The following is a 17454-nucleotide window of genomic DNA, read 5'->3' as shown; positions in this document are numbered from 1 at the left end:
GCTTTGTGCACTGGTGCACAGTCATGTTGGAAGAGGAAGGACCAGCTCCAAACTGTTCCCACAAAGTTGGGAGCATGGAATTGTCCAAAATGTCTTGGTATGCTGAAGCATTCAGAGTTCCTTTCACTGGAACTAAGGGGCCAAGCCCAGCTCCTGAAAAACAAGCCCACACCATAATCCCCCCTCCACCAAACTTTACACTTGGTACAATGCAGTCCCACAAGTATGGTTCTCCTGGCAACCTCCAAACCCAGACTGGTCCATCAGATTGCCAGATGGAGAAGCGTGATTGGTCACTCCAGAGAAGGCGTCTCCACTGCTCTAGAGTCCAGTGGTGGCTGCTTTACACCACCGTATCCCACGCTTTGCATTGCACTTGGTGATGTATGGCTTGGATGCAGCTGCTCGGCCATGGAAACCCATTCCATGAAGCTCTCTACTGAAGCACTGCTCTGGAGCTAATCTGAAGGCCACATGAAGTTTGAAGGTCTGTAGTGATTGACTCTGCAGAAAGTTGGCCACCTCTTGGCACTATGCTCCTCAGCATCCATCAGTTTACGTGTCCTACCACTTGGTGGCTGAGTTGCTGTCGTTCCCACACACTTCCACTTTCTTATAATACAGCTGACAGTTGACTGTGGAATATTTAGGAGTGAGGAAATGTCACGACTGGATTTGTTGCACAGGTGGCATCCTATCACAGTTCCACGCTGGAATTCACTGAGCTCCTGAGAGCGAGTCATTCTTTCACAAATGTTTGTAAAAGCAGTCTGCAGCCTAGGTGCTTGATTTTATACACCTGTGGCCATGGAAGTGATTGGAACATCTGATTCTGACTATTTGGATGGGTGAGTGAATACTTTTGGCAATATAGTGTATCAGAGTCCCTTCAGGGTCAGTTGGTAGAATCAGCCAAAGAACAAATCAGAGTAATGGTGAACTGAAAATTCATGAAAACAAGCCAACAAACTCTAAAATTGTCTGTGTAAAATGTGTTTCAGTCCACCGACAAATACTATGTAACTACAGTAATTATTTCACATTCAAACGACAATAATAAATAAATTATGATATGGAAAATATGTATTGACCTGGCTTTTCCTTGGTAAGTTTTAAATAGGAGCCTGTTGGAGCCAGAATTTTTTTAATCCAGTGCCCAGTGGCTGTCAATGGCATTTTAGTGTAAGGCACTTCTGCTTTTTTGTTTGCTTATTTGTTTTTGGTTTTTTTTGTTTGTTTGTTTGGTTTTTTTTTTTTTTTTTTTTGGGGGGGGGGGGGGGGGGGGGTCACAATGGACCAAGAATGCACCACTGAGTGACTCCACAGGTGAGAAGAATTGATTGAGATGAGTCTAATGTAGTAGCATTGGTCAGTTCGGTAAGATTTAAACCATTTAAGAGCAGTTTCTTTGCTGTCAGCGCATTGCTTTAGTTGCATGACGAGGATGCTATGGTCCACAAAAGTCAAAGTGAGTGATTAATGAAAGGTATCCAAAAATTGTTAATAATGATACGATGATCATTATTTGATATGATATTTACCCCGCCTATAATTGTTCATGTACCATGGTGTACAGGAGCAGGAGGTTAATTTACTTATCAGCTGATATGTTCCTGTCCTCATTTATTATCACAAGCTCTGAGTTGAGACCATAGGAGTCAAATTGTGGAGACAGGTGACCAAAATGGATTTCCTCCAGATGGTCTGTCAGTTTTCAATCTGTAGGTCAGCTGGTTGATAGATTGGTCAACATGCTCTTATCCAAACAAATTCCCATCTCATGAAATTTTGACTTGAAGATGTTAAATCAGGAGACCTCTGTGAATTTTAAATGAATGTACCAAAACTTTGAGCCAGTCCACCAACTATATGTTAAGAATGTTAACCTGCTGAATTGAAGTCAGTCAGTTATGTCAGTTAGATTAACATGTTTTGCTGAATAAATATCAAGTTTCATCTCCTCAGTAACAAACAGCTGATATCAGTGGAAAGAAAAGTAGTGATGTTGAAATTCAGAATGCAGTAGCCATACTTGGGTGTGCTGTAGTTTGAAACCATGAAGCAAGTAATGGCACAGAAAAACAAAAATATGGAAGTTGACACCTTGTAGATACACCTCACCTTCCCTAGTTAGAGTAGCTGAAAAACAGCCTTTTACATGTTACTTTGGTATTTCCCTCAGAAAGAAAAAAAGGGTAACCAACATGTCATTGTAATGTTGTACTGTTTTTGATTCATGCATAAATTATTTTAATATCCCTTGGAAGATAGGAAGCAAATCCTGTCTTGTCTTGCAAGCTGAAACATAAGACTGTCACTGTCACATTTCCACTTTTACTTCACAAAACATCTAACAGTGCAAAGGGTATTTTACTTCATTTAAAGTGTACTTTAAGTAACAGTAACATCACACCAGCGGTGGAATGCCAATAGGTCTCCTCAGGCTTGGTGAACGGGCCTCCAGTGATTCGGTCTGGTAATGGTTTCCCTGTTTGGCACGGAGTGGAACAGCCTGAGGACTTGGCCTGCGATAAGGAAGAGTAATGATCTTTGGCCGATGAGTGAGCCATGCTGTGACCACTTCCACTCTAGCAGTCTCATTCTGCACACCAACAAATGCACTGCACGGAGTCATCGTTCCACTCGAGGATGTTTTCTGGAAGTCCTACTGAGAGCATCTGAAGCTCAGTGTCTGGGATGTGCTGAGGAGCTCCCTGGGGGAAGCGAGTGCTGTCCCGGGCCCTGGCATTTGAAAATACCAATATTTCTGTGTGGTTTCTGTGGGTTGGGGTGGGGGGATGGGGGGCTTCCTGGCCCTGTCTGCAGGACCACAGCAGATGGCCAACTGGACATCCACGATGCGGCCTTCTGGTGCCATCCTCATGCTACATATGCTTCACCCTGCGGCTATGACTTCCTGGAGATTGCTTTCTCACAGTCCCTCACAGCCGTCACCATAGCTACACAATCCCAATTGTGTGCAACAGACCTCAGCACGCACAAACATAAACACACACCAGCATGAAAATCCTCTTCCAGCCCTAAATCACCACATGCGAGGCATTCCAAAGCCACTGTCGGGTATTCTTTTATCAGTCTAACACATTCTGGTAATGCTGGACAGTGGCTAACTGCCATCACTTCCCCTTAATATTCCTTAATATTCAGATTTCATGTCATGAAGCTGAATTGTCAGTACAAGATGATAAGATGCTTCTTGGTCAAGCCTCAACAAAAGCGACTCGACTTAAAAGCTGAATGGATTTCACTCTCTGGGTATGACAAGATAATCAGAGGCATTGTGGAACACAATGCCGAGTAGTCATCTGGTCATGCTTTGGGAAACAATTGGGCTGCTTTGGCTGACTGATAAGCACAGGCTAATCTGTGGAATACTTTAAAAGCAAACCTGATTGATTATATTGCAATCGAATTGGCTCTGCGGAGCATGGTAGATGAAGTATCCTGGCAGGTGGACAAACGGGTGGAAAGTACACATGAAAGAGTGCTTTGAAGAAATGAAATCACAATTTCAAAGGCAGCTATGCAGGGCAGTTGCATTAGGCTGAATATCAATTAGCAGTTTGTTTTAAAGGAACAGTCCGTCACAGAAACAATAAATGGAAATAGATGGAATGCATTGTTTAACAGCATTTACACAGAATGACAGTTAAGTAAAAATACTAATATTTATCTAAACACAGAAAAAATGCTTTATATATTATGGCATTCGATTGCTGCTGCTCAAGCCTTCATTTGTAAGCAGCATTTTACCATTGTAGCTGGTTGAATCTGTAACTCTTTTATTTTGATGATTATTCTGATTATCGATGAATCTGCAGATTATGTTTTCAAGTAATGATTCATTATTTGGTTTAGAAAATGATGAAATATAAATTCAAATTACTTAAACAAAAAGTAGAAAATCCTCACATTTTAGCAGCTGGAACTGTGGAACATGTGGCATGTAGCATGAAAAATTACCAATTAATTTTCTGTCAGTCGAGATATTGTTTCAGCTGTACTTGGATGTACTTGTGGGCAATTTAATTTACAACACAGCTTCATATTTTACAGGCTATTCTTAATTAGTAGTGTGTGTCTTAAGCTTGAGTAACTTGATAGAAATGTACCTAGCTGCATTTTGTTTGCATATGTTTCTCCTGGACAACACTGATTTCTCTATCTATATCTGTCACAGTTAATTTTTTTTTTAATTAGCACTTTACAAGTAGACTGCATGGTAAAAGACAGGGAAAGTACCAGCAGAGTGGTGAGTAAAACATGCATCCTTATATCCAGTACAAACCCAAACAAAGACTGACTGAAACTGAAACAAACGCAACACAGTCTGTAAGAGTCTAAATAAGTCAGGTTCCACTGCTGAACATTTAACCATTTGTTAAAATAGACACATTCATGTTGAAGCAAAGCCGTGTGGGTCTGACACTACCTTCTCTCACTGATATAGGTAAAATAGGAAAGCCATCGGTTTAAAATAAGGTTGGGTGTGAGGAAGAAATCTGCCAAATGGTCTGTTACACGATTTAAACACACTGATTATCCATGTAAATTGATTTCTCTGAGTGAACTGGTTACTTCAGGCACAGAATGTATCAATATATTTGCATAGCACGGTGTGATCCACCCATTGGTTTGCATAGGAGCCATTCTGAAGGCCAGAGTTGCAGCTTATGTTTGATACCATCTTTTCCATCTTGGCCCAGGATCTTCAGTTTAGGCAGTGTTGGGTGCTGCTTTATACTCTGAGAACATGCACCAGTACATCAGGCCAAAGGGATTCCAAGCTGTTCAGATCTCTCAACAAAACAATGATTTCCAAAATGACATACAACACACTTTGGGAATTTACTGATTAAGAACATAACTCAATGAAGAGTTTGTTTTGTTTTTGTTTTGTGGACTAAATACAGTGCTTAACTAATTGAGACTATCATCCAGTTTAAGGTGTTTGCCACCGTTGCCCATAATGAACAGTATCACTGATTACCAAATTGTTTTTTTTATGTTTCTGTAATGATTTGTCCACCATTATGTGCCAGTTTTTTAATAAAAATGATATCTTTAATGGTAAAATAGAATTACTGTTGTTATCCAGGATCCAGAATTTTTTAATTTGCTGTTTTACAAAAAAAGCAGAAAAAAATGGCAAAGCACATTATTATTTTTGGACTGAGATGTCCAATTACAGTTATTTGCCTGCATTTCTGAACAGGAAAAAAATATTGTAGTGGTTGTTTGTAATTCTTGATTAATCTGTGATTTCTCCGAGAATTCCAGTCTCCTGGCTCAAATTTGGATATAAAAATGTGAATTCAATTTGAAATTCTTCACTTCTGTTTAAAATGGTGAAGTGTAGGGAACTCACTGAGAAAGACAGAATCTGAATTAAAACATTTCATGATGCTGGATGGTCTTTGAGACAAATAGGGCAAGATATAAAATGTTCTCACAGCGTGGTCAAGTCTGGCTTGGACTCCATTGTAGAGACTGGTATTTAGAAAATGTGCCAAAGAAGAGGCCGACAACTAAAGCTAACTGAAGCAGATGTCAGACACCTCAAGATGTGAAGTACCAGAGACAGAAGGAAGACCACTGCTGATCTTCAGACAGAGATTAAAGCTTCTAGATCAGAATGTGAGAAAGTCTCCAGAATGGCCATAAGTAAGCAACTGAAGGAACAAGTCTCAAAGGGAATAATAGCTGCTCAGAAGCCATTATTGAGATCTCCAAACATCCATAAACGCCCAAACTTTGCCACAGAGCACAAACACTGGACTGTAGATGACTTGAAGAAGGTACTCTGGATGGACGAGTCCAAGTTTGAACTGCTCAGTCAGCATCGTTGTGTTTATGTCTGCAGAAAAGCTGGTGAACATTTGATGCTAGATGCATCACAGTGAAACACAGTGAAGGTCTACCACAACATGTTGGTGCATCATGGAATCCCTTCTGGATGGAACCTGATTGGTCATGGGTTCATATACCAAGAAGACAATGACCCCATTCATGCTTCAAAGCTGTGTAGAGACGACTGGACCAAGAAAAAGAATCTGGAGTACTGAAACTGATGACTGACCAAGTCAAAGTCCAGACTTGAATCCTATTGAACAGATATGAGATTTATTGAATTCAAAAATAGAATGGCACAAAAGCTTCACCAAACCACGTCCCTGGGAACAGCTAGAAACTATTTGGAACTAAATAAGTGATTGTTGAAAAGTCCATTAAAACAATGGCAGCAAGAATGCAGCTGTTATCAGGACCAAAGAAGGTCAAATTAAATATTAAGATTTTTGGTTAGTATATGTGAATAAGGACTATTTAGTTGTTCCAGTTTGTTATTTGCATAATAAATAACAAAGAAACAAGTTTTTGACAGATTTCTAAAATATTTGCTTTGTCATTTTCATGACAGGTGGTCTAATAAATGTGTTCAGCACTATACCTGTACAGAGAATGCCATGCTTTTGAATGGGAACCAGATAGAGTCAATGATTTTTTGGAACCACCCCCAGTGGCCATCATAGGCATTGCATGTTAAGGTACTTCTGTTGTGTATCTGTGCAGATAGGTTCAGAAACACCAAATGTAAATGATCTCCATCTTTAATAGTAGCACAGGTAGTAGTCTTTTGCGACACACATTGCAGCTGTTGGAGTTTGATGAAGCTTGTGAACATAGTGAAACATTTATCAACTAAACAGGCAGATGTTTCTTCCAGGATAGAGCTAGACAGACTGTTATCTATAAAATAATAATAACAATAATAATAACAATAATAATAATATTAATAATAATAACAATTTTAAAAATATATCATATTTTGCTGTGTCTGTTGGATTTGTAAACAGGCAACAATTATGACCTTGCAAGACTAGAAACATCAAAAGAGAACGATTCTTGTGGGATTATTGCACCTTAAATAATTTTTGTTTATTAACTGGTGTGCCTTTATTGTAGAAGTTTAGGATAATTCACATACATATATCAGTAGTTGTAACTTAGAGTAGTATGCTGCAGTGGAAAAGCACTTGGTGTCTGGGGCCGTGTGAACTTCTGTGTTTCAGAGATCAACAAGGGCAGTATCTCATGTTGAAGACGACACAACTGGGACCCGATCAGCGTTTCAGGGGAAGGGTTGCCTCCACCCTGAGGTGAGAAGGAGAACAAGGAGTGCACTCACGAGCCGTGCATGAGCCGACAGGATGAGAGAAGAAGCCAATCAGAGGAAGAAGACACCAAAAAAGCCTGCATGATTCTGTAGTAGTATATAAGTGTGGGTCAGGGTGGAACTAGGCATAGTCAGACTTCATGAACTGACAGTGTCTCTGTTGCTGTTAGGGAACGGAGTCTGGACCCAGAATTCTGTTCTGTTATATTCAATTTTCTGCTAAATAAACAATTGTAGTGAGACCTATTTATCTTCTCCTATTGCTTATTCAACGAACGCGCAGGAGCTATCTTACACATAGTCTATTTTACTGGTAGATTGGGATCGAGCGCCAACATTCTTCAGTAGGTTAAAGATCAGACATTTATTAATGCAGCCTTACTGGAACATCTCTGTATGAGATTTCCAAACAAATAAATGTTTGCTGTAAAACACTTTTCACAAGTACTTTTTATATGCAAGATGTTCTAAAGCAACTGAAACAAAAAAATAAATAAATAAAAAGAGGGAGGATTCAAAACCTATACATGTCTTTAGGTATAGTCTACAATTAGAGACACATACTGATAGTTTACTATGAATACAGTTCAAACCTTGTGTCTGCAGTGATTGCCCTGGTGGTAGACAAACTGTTCCAAGTACAACTTTTCATGTCCTCATCTTTATATTTTGGTCAGACATTGGAGTAATTACAAAGAGACAACACAGACACAGCAGCTCATTATCTGCATTCTGTTGTTCTATCACTCCATTCTCTGGGGAGAGTAAACCATGGCATCTCTATGCCCTTGCCAATACTTTGTGGAACAAACAAAGTTGTGAGGCAGAACCAGGAACTAATTTCATTAGCGGCTGCCATTTGTGACTGATTACAGGCTGTTCTCACTGGCTGGCAAGTGGGTCCAAAGTTCTGGGAGGTTAATAACCAGTAACAATCAATTACTTAAGCAATCTGATATGATCAATGGGGTTTCCAATCCGGGAGACAGCAAGATGAGTAGCGGAATGCAATAAAAACTCAAACATGCTGAATGCTCTCCAACAGCAGTGAGCAGAATTTTTCCCCAAAGCTCAAATGCTTTGCATCAGCAAAATGAAGAACAAAGTAAAATCTGTCTCTTTAAAATAATAAAATAAATAATAATAATAATACAATTACAATTACAAATACAATACAATTGCTTAAGCAAAACTGTCTAACAGAGCTCTACAACAGAGCACAATTCACACAGGGAAAATGCAAGTATAATGAATAAAGAACTAAAAAATGAATGGAATTTAATGGGCAAATCAGGATGAAACAATGAGCAGAAGCATATTAAAACAAAACTCCCTGACAGAGGATGGATCATAGCACATCTGCATTGTCAAAAAAGACTACCATGCACTAGCAGCATCTTAATTAGTGTACTATCAGCCATCAGTAGACCTCCCATGTATTGCTGCGCATCTCCATCCTCATCCGGACTGATTATTCTAATGATGTCTAAACCTCTGTCCAGTCATTATTCACACATCACAGAACCCAGCCTTGTTATCTCAGACGGCAAGGCCTCTTGTCTCCCTGAATCCACAAATTAAATCCAGAAAAGGGCTCCTTTCCCTTTACTCTCTGTCCTTACTAAAGGGTCTCACTTGCCATCCAGCATTCAAGTCACTTACTTAAGCTATTAGGAGAGCTCCAATACTCAGTCCCTGAATGGCAGGAAGAAAATATTTGCATTCCCTTAACATCGTTCATGTCACAACAAGGCTAAAGGTGTAAAGCCCTGCTACAGGCAACAATGTTTGTTAAAACCTCTACTATTACAGTGCTGCATATAATACACTCCATAATATAGACATTGGCTAGTCTAGGAATTTAAGTAACTGGTGCAAAAAAGGCCAGGGATTCTTTTAAAATCAAAAGGGTGTATCGTATAGCTAACACATCTACTAGCTATGACAATTTGCTTTTGAGACATTTTGACTGATGTGCATATTATGCCCTAAAATCTTAAACAAGAGCTTGCAGTGTTGATATTGTTGTAAGCTTGAACTGTGCCTACTCTTGACAACAATTCAGTAACTTTTCATGATACTTGTGTAAAAATATATTTTAAAAAATCTAAAATTCTACAATTCCATTTAGCAGATGGTTTAATCCAAAGTGACATACACCTGAGAGTACATACAACACAAGCAAGGATCTAGAACCATAGAGGAGAGTCTAGCTATGGACTGGTCCTGTTGTGGAGGTTGGATCAGGAACCTTTTGTTGGCGGAGCGTAGTGAGCAGGATACACTTGTCCTTCTCTAGCCTCTAACACCTGAGCTTTGATTGGGCTGCATTTTAGATTTCTTCTAGTTATTTGGGATAATAAGCAACCATTAAATGTAATAATCAGATAATATCTAATATCTGATTATTATATGTATCATATTTCCATTATATTTGTATGGTTATTATTATTGTTATTATTATTATTATTATTATTATTATTATTATTATTATTATTATTATTATTATTATTATTATTATTATTATTATTATTATTATTATTATTATTACTAGTAGTAGTAGCAGTAGTAGTAGTAGTATGAACAATACACTCTATTTGAAAAAAAAAAAAAGTTGTCCACATACGTGAATGCCAGGTCTTTGGAGGCTAGGTATTTATTGTTTGGAAAATTGATTACTGTGAGAAAAGGCCTTGGTCATCTTGGTACCATGACATATATTAAGGTCTGGTATGTATTAGGCAGCTAATGTTAGAATTGTGGGAACAAACAGGTGAGGTCCAAATTGTTATGGTCAGATGACTGGGTTATAGCTTGTCCAAAGAGCTAGGCTTGTGTGGTGCTCCTGGTCAGCAGTGATACCAACTGACAGTGGTCCTGTGGAAGGGTGTTGGGGAATGTGTTGAAACAAGCCTGAGCTGCAGCTGCATCACCTTGCAGCTTACAGGATCTGCTGGAAGTTCATGTCTCAGTTGTCCACCACGTGATGGCAGCAGGTAAATCTATGTAACCCCAACACTGTTTTCACCAACCACACCTCCATCTCCTCCTAGGGAATCTGAGGCTTTTCTAGGCCAGATGAGATATGTAATCCCTTCAAAGTGTAAAGAGGGTATTTTTATCATGAAAGATGAAATAAACTTGTCTTGGCTTTTTTTCTGTCACTCACATCCATCTGGTTATCTCACTTTTTGCCTTGCCATCACCTGTGTGTAAAAATTTCAAGAGAGGCTACATAGTGAAAGCAGAAGCAAGTAGGAGAGCAGCTTTGTTCTTCTATCCAATCTGTAGGATGTGCTCTGGCACAGTACTGTATGTAGGTGATGCATGTTTTGTGAGTGCTTACAGCCTAATACACAGTCTCTGTCCAAAACAATTAAATGGACAAAAAGCATTAATCCGTACTTCGAAGACTTTCAGTAGTCTTGAACCCCTAACTCATTTGTGGAGTTATTGGTTTTCAGAAGCTTATTTTTGCTATTTTCTCACCTGATTTATCTTTCTATTCATCTATCTGCCTGCAAAGATTACCTGTTGGTCTGGTGGTGGTGGTGTTAGGAAAATAGCAATTGTGTTAGAAAAATATTAGATAAAATAATTTTCCCCAAGAAAACTATCAATCATGTTCTCAGGACCTTGAATAGTCATACTAATGTAAAGGCATTCTGGTAAAGACACTGTGCAGGGAAATATAAATGACTAGTGGGAGATGTTTATTGTTACGTGTACAATGGCCAGTGTGCAGTGCACTGCTAAAACGATCACACAATGCCAAGCAAAACCTAATTATTTACGTAGTCTGACTGTCGCTGTTTGCCAAAGGATGATCATATATTTGTACAGATAACACAGCAGATGGCGGTTCTGAATGGGAGCCATATGTAAACCTTATCCACACATGCAGTGAAGGTTGTGGATCTCATGCAATGCTGACACAGATAAATGTCTGGGTGTGTCCCTGCACAGATTTCAATACTAGACACTTTACATGAGACAAACCCTGCAAACTGTCATCTCAGTTTACATCAAGTGTACTGTACACATATTGAGATGAAAACAGGAATCTGCTATATTTGCCTTGGTCACATGGTATTTTCAAAGTCATGAAGGCCTCACAAAAGGTAGACAAACTTAGGTTTCTGATGTTGAAGTTAGACAACAAAAGTATGGTGTGTGTAAAGCAATCCATACACAGGCACAAAACAAGGGCTATTTTCAATCCATTTGTGTAACCAGCCTGATACATATGAGATCCAACTCAAGGTCAAGCTCTAAGCTACAATAAGTAGCAATCCAAAGCATAATAATAACAATAAAATAATAATAATAATAATAATAATAACAAGAAGAAGAGGAAAACTGAATATGTTTACACTGTTTCTTGCTGCTTCTATAGTGAAAGCAACTCACTTATTTAAGCATGTCCTTCTGCACATATCCCTAAAATATCCACTATGAGAAAGATCAAAACAGGAATAATGATGCACCAGCCACTAAAGTTTTCTCAAAGTACAGTTCTGAAACAACAGAATCCCACACTAGGTCCCTTTGTCCCGATGGGCAAATGTTGGCAAAACTGAACACACTGATTCATCACTGAATAACCTTACCTATTAATAGATAATCAAACTGCAACTAGAATAACAAATAGGAAGAAAAAAGTGAGAGTAGGAAGAGAACAATCTGCTGTCCAGATCAGTTAGATGATCAATGAGTCATCTTGAGTCACGCACCACCCAGCATTCAACATCCTGTTACATATACTCTGGCTAACATCCTGATAAGCATCATTCCAGACATACCAAATGGAGAGACTCAAGATTATATTAATGAACTTCATTTAACACCCATATACTTTTCTAACTTTCTAAGTTATGTGATATTAAAATGGTGACTCATTTGCAACATGTAACTGTACACCTACACACTACGCAGCTTCCGTATACATTACAGTTATATGGGGTATATGCAGAAAACAGTCAATTTAATTTCCTCTCTTATTTTCTTTAACAACACTCCACACGCTCACAGACCTGGTAGTCAGGATAGAAAGTTCTTCTATCCTCCACATTGTACCTTTATCTCCCTCTAAAAGTGCCACTCACTCTCTATAGTCACCAGTTCTTTGATACTGTATCTGGTCATGTCCATGATTTATGTCAAACAAGCTGTTTTTCACTTTTTTAAGAAAGCAAATCATCACCTTGCTTTATTCCTAAATTACAGATCTACCTCTACCTCTAATTTGTTCTTTTTTTCAGCCTATTTCTGACAAAGAGTGATTGTTAAGAAGCATATAACTGTCTTATAAAAGCACACTATTATTAAGGTGCTTCTCTCGGTTGCACTGGTCAAACTAATCTCTGTTTCGGTAATGTTAGATTTAAGTGCAGGTTTCTGACACTTTTTCTGTCAACAGATTTAGGCAGTAGAGAGGTGTCTCCGTGTCACCCTTGGAGGAATTTCTGCCCTAAATCTCTGATAGAAGTTTTTCAGCTGCTGTAGGAAGCTATTCATCCTCATCTGAAACTCTGTCCTGGATCCCATTCTCATTGTCTCATTGATTCTTGTTCTCTGGCAGATAAGTTTACACCATCACTGTAAGAACCTTAAATTATCTCCTGCCACTTTTCTACTATGCAGATGACATTTAAATCTGCCTGTCAACTGTGCATCAAAATGCTGAAGTCAATGTTTCTGCAGTTCCAAGCTTGTAAAATGGAAGTTCTTATTTCTACTTGAACCAGTCTTATCTAGAGACAGACGATATTTGTCATTTTTCTGATTATCGGTATCGGTATTTTTATTGACAAATTACTGATAAAATAAATGCGCTACTCACTGTCTGTAGTCTCTGAAATGTCTCTCAAGTAAAGACTGCAAAAATTGAACAAGGAACACAAGCCACTGCTACAAAGCAGGAAATTAACAGTCTCTAACAGTGGCTAAGGCTATGCTAACAGCTAGCGGCTAAGTTAGAAGGCAGCCACAGATTACCCTGAAGCAGTCTAGAAAACAATAATATGCATTAAGCTCTGGATATTAGTGGGAAATAGGAGTGATAGAACAGTGAAAGATTAAGAAAATGGAGACAAACAGCAGACAGAACTGAAGGAGACCAATTGATCAGTCTCAGTGGACATAACCATACAAAAGCTTCCTAATTTACTCACTGCTATTTCTATTTTACATATTCAGTTAAAGTCACCCATGTTAATGAAAAAGCCTAGTTATGAATGACAGGTTCCTGCTATCACATGCTGTTAAAACATTACATTTAATGCATATTGGTTCCTAATATTGGTCATCTGTCTTTCTTGGAGACCAATAATCACCATCAGTATAGTTCATGGAGAACAAAATTGGGCGATCCCTTGTCTTGTCCCTAAAGTTATGGACAGTCTTGGATGTTTTTCTTGTATATTATTTAGCAGCATCAGCCAGAGTGTTCTGCTGTCCTTCTGTTCATCAGTGTTGTTGTCTACAGCTGTCTCTACAAACATTATTCTTTGCTTAACCCAAGCTGTTGATCTACCCAAGCATCAACCTACAGGCTCTAAAGAGGATGACTGGGGATGCCCCATAAGTGTACAGTTTGCTCTGTAGAGTGGAGAACCAAACGTTTTTGTAACTGTGCTCTAAATTCATAACAAGTATCCATTCTACATTACTGGGGTGATTGTGATTTCATTAGTACATTTCCATTTGCAGTAACAGTGCAGTGAACTCTATAGTCTACTGCAGCACACTGGGTTCAAATAGGGAACAATAATATTAAGATTAAAGTGCTTTGAAAACACATCTGTAGTAATACACAACATTGAAACCTCTGGCATGTGAATTGAATAATGCAATGTTCTGCTGAGAAAAACTGGGTCCTGGCCCTCATATGGATGCTTCTTTACCACATACCAACCAGCTAAACATTGAGAGCTGTTTTAATGGCAAGAGAGAGACCTAAACAATATTTGGCAAATGATTTTAGTGTAGTGCCTTTAACAGAAAAGATGGAAAATAGGTAAAATGATATGTCCAGTCACCTTCTTCCATCTGGACAGGGTCAGCTGTGTGAAGCGAATGATTCCAGTCTGCTTAGCTAAGCTAATTCACAGCAGGCTGATATTCATGTCAACTGTGAAAGAATGAACATGGTACATGACCGGCCTGTTCTGTAAACCTGACTCTAACCTAGACAGTCGACCCAAACTGAGCCTGGGCTTAATGAAGAAATAGCAAAAAGTTTGGTATACATTGACCATTTTCAGAGATTTAAACCCACAAATTATTTTGGGTGGACCAAACTCAAAATGCTTTAGCTCAATTTATTTTTTTTAAATTTATTTTGCTGTTTTGTCTTTGTTTTTTTCAACCTTCCCTCCCTACTTCACAGCTATGGTTTGATTTATTTGTCTGTATCCTTGCTATGAAAAGCTAATCAAAACACTGAATTTAAACTGACTGACTTACACACGCACGCACGCACGCACACACACACACACACACACACACACACACACACACACACACACACACACACACACACACACACACACACACACACACATATATATATATATATATATATATATATATATAATGCTGCCTTCCAGAGGGACTCTTATAATAGAAGAGGAAGTGATTGTAGCACAGTCACATATCCATCCCTTCACTTGATCAGATCTGTGCACATCTCTACATCTCTGGCATCCATCCAAAAACACATACTCCTCATACACAACCTGCAGGCACAATGTCTTTTCAGCAGATAGAGTTACACAGTGCAAACATCTGTGCTCCCTTGCTGTCTAGAGAAAGCAACGGAGAGTTATCTCTGATGGCCTCCCATCCCCCTCATCCTTCCCTCCCTTCTCCTCCCCTCTCCTCCGCCTCCTGCCTCTGTGTGAGGCTGCAGCATCCGTCACTAAAGGCAGAAAAACACAGGGTTAAAAGGAGGTATTCCTCCAGCTTTACCTTTCAATGTAGGGAGTGATGTGGGCTGTGATTCAGCTGAAATGTTGCTGCTCCTCAGCCTCGGCTAACAACATCATATGACCATAAACCACCTGCTCCTGCTGGCTGGTCATATGACCAGATTAAGCTCTGGAAAAGAACTCTGGGATTTGTAGTTGAAGGGATGGCCTGGGCAATATACAATATAAAACATACAATATGCAATACATATCTATATCTATATCTATATCTAGATAGATAGATAGACAGACAGACAGACAGACAGACAGACAGACAGACAGACAGACAGACAGACAGACAGACAGACAGACAGACAGATAGATAGATAGATAGATTTAGTATCTGGGTTTTTAACCTTTTATGTGAAGGTATAATGTATGTTTTTAAGAAGCTCTAAAGATCTGAGTTTGTTGAAGGAGGGAATGTACGCACCACCTTTCAAAACAGAATTTGATCTGATAGAAATAGTTGGAAGTAGTGGGAGAGTCCTTAACTTTTTCATCTTGTGTAAATATTATTTATAGCAATAGTAGTAGTAGCAGTAGTAGTAGTAGTTGTTGTTGTTGTATTACATATTGCAGACAACTGTAATGGTGTAGCGGTGCCGGCAGTAAGGACACTCGGCCTTAAGCTGCTTTGGCTTTAGGCCTTACCACTGGGCTCAGACCCAAGTTGGAGCTTAAGACTGACAGTGAACCCAGCTGGACAGCAGGTCTGAGCCAAGTCTGACCATTCTCACACTAGATCTGCACCACTCCCTTTCTGCTTCCTGCAGATCTCCATTGTGGGCTATGCCTGGCTGACAGGAGGCATGCGGAGAAACTGAAAGGGTGTGACAGTTTCTGTTCAAATGTTCCATTTCCCAATTCTTAACCATTAGGCCATGTTTTGTTTACATTTTTAGCATCTTATTCCTAAAACACTACCAGTTATCTAGACTGGGATTGATTATGTATAGTCTTGTACTCTGGCTTCGGTTGTTGTGACATTAAAATCAGCTGTCAGCAGAGGTGACCATCACCATTTTTCAATCATCATACAGGGAAGTAACCATTAAGGAAGTCATAATGGCAGATTTATCATTCTTTTTTGCATTTGGATTGGCCTGGTGCTGTTTTCTTGCATCAGATTGCCTCCAATTGGGTAAAGTAAAAATTTTGACCCACACTATACTTTAATATTTGAACCATAACTTTACAGCTACATTGTGTGTACTTAGATATTTCATCAAACATGTGTGAGGATTTTATTTTGGAAAGTTTAACTCTGCACAGTTCTCTGGCATTAAAATTCCTCTCAGCTCTGTTACGCCGTGTTGTGCAGCTGAACCCTCCTCTGCTCTGACTGCTGCAGCTCTTTTACCCAAAAACTGTGTTCTCACCAGGGGCATTGCCTCCACTGAGACATCTGCCTCACTGACACCAAAGTGACCTTCACACTCTTCCACTATCGGGTCCGTACGGTGCATTTGGCAAGAAAAAAAAACTACAGAGACAGTGGCCAGCTGCCCTGTCCAGAGTGAGACTGATCTATGTGGTAATCGAGCTGTTAATGACTTCTTTGGATCTCAGCCAGGCTGTGTTGTCCATGTCTGTGCTGATCTAAAGTTCTCCTGTCTTTCCTTCATCTTCATGCTGTCAGTGTGTAACAAGCTGCCACACAGCAACAATTATGATGATAAAAACATCATTTATAATGTTTAATAACTGACATGAACAGAGTAAACAATAACAGAAATACATCTCTGTTGGCGAGGATGCATGTCTGTACAGGAACCAAGAGACTGTAGCCCAATCACACACTACCTACAAACACAAATGGAGCATTTTTGCTAGCTTTTGAAAATATTGTTGTGATTTTATGGTCTCAGTCAACTTTTTCTGAACTCTATGTTGTCCTCTCTGCAAGTGGTTGAGACTGAACCTGAGCTAAAAGGAGAATGAAAAGGTGAATCCAGAGAATAAGGAAACCTTAGGTTTAAAGTATAGTTGTGTGTGTGTGTGTAGGTGTGTAGGTGTGTGTGTGTGTGTGCGTGTGCGTGTGTGTGTGTTTTACCAATTTAACCAATTATTGGCATTTCTATGGTAAAATTTTCAGTAATATCTTGTTTAATCATATAGCGATTACATCATAGGTCAAAAATAATTCTAGTAACTGGCAACACTTTTCCATAGTGACATATAAAATTACAGGAATGTTGTGTTCGGTCTGTACATGATGTATATTATCATTAAATACTGCTGATATTGCATTGTATTGCTCAAGAGCTTGACATGAGAGCATTTCAT

General features: G+C 39.1%; 1 protein-coding gene across 3 annotated transcripts in view; it reads right to left on the bottom strand.

Annotated features, from left to right (window-relative positions):
• tsnare1 (T-SNARE Domain Containing 1) overlaps window positions 1–15278 on the bottom strand; it is a 230379-nt gene extending 215101 nt beyond the window's left edge. For all 3 annotated transcript variants that reach the window (XM_055013784.1, XM_055013785.1, XM_055013786.1), the window contains exon 1: window positions 15167–15278. The gene's annotated coding sequence lies outside the window, so the exon portion shown is untranslated. The remainder of the gene's footprint in view (window positions 1–15166) is intronic.
• Window positions 15279–17454: the final 2176 nt, after the last annotated feature.

This window comes from Amphiprion ocellaris, chromosome 9 (genome assembly GCF_022539595.1).
Source record: "Amphiprion ocellaris isolate individual 3 ecotype Okinawa chromosome 9, ASM2253959v1, whole genome shotgun sequence".
Lineage (NCBI taxonomy): Eukaryota > Metazoa > Chordata > Actinopteri > Pomacentridae > Amphiprion > Amphiprion ocellaris.
Note: the sequence above shows the minus strand (reverse complement) of the source record. Positions and strands in the feature narration are given on the sequence as shown.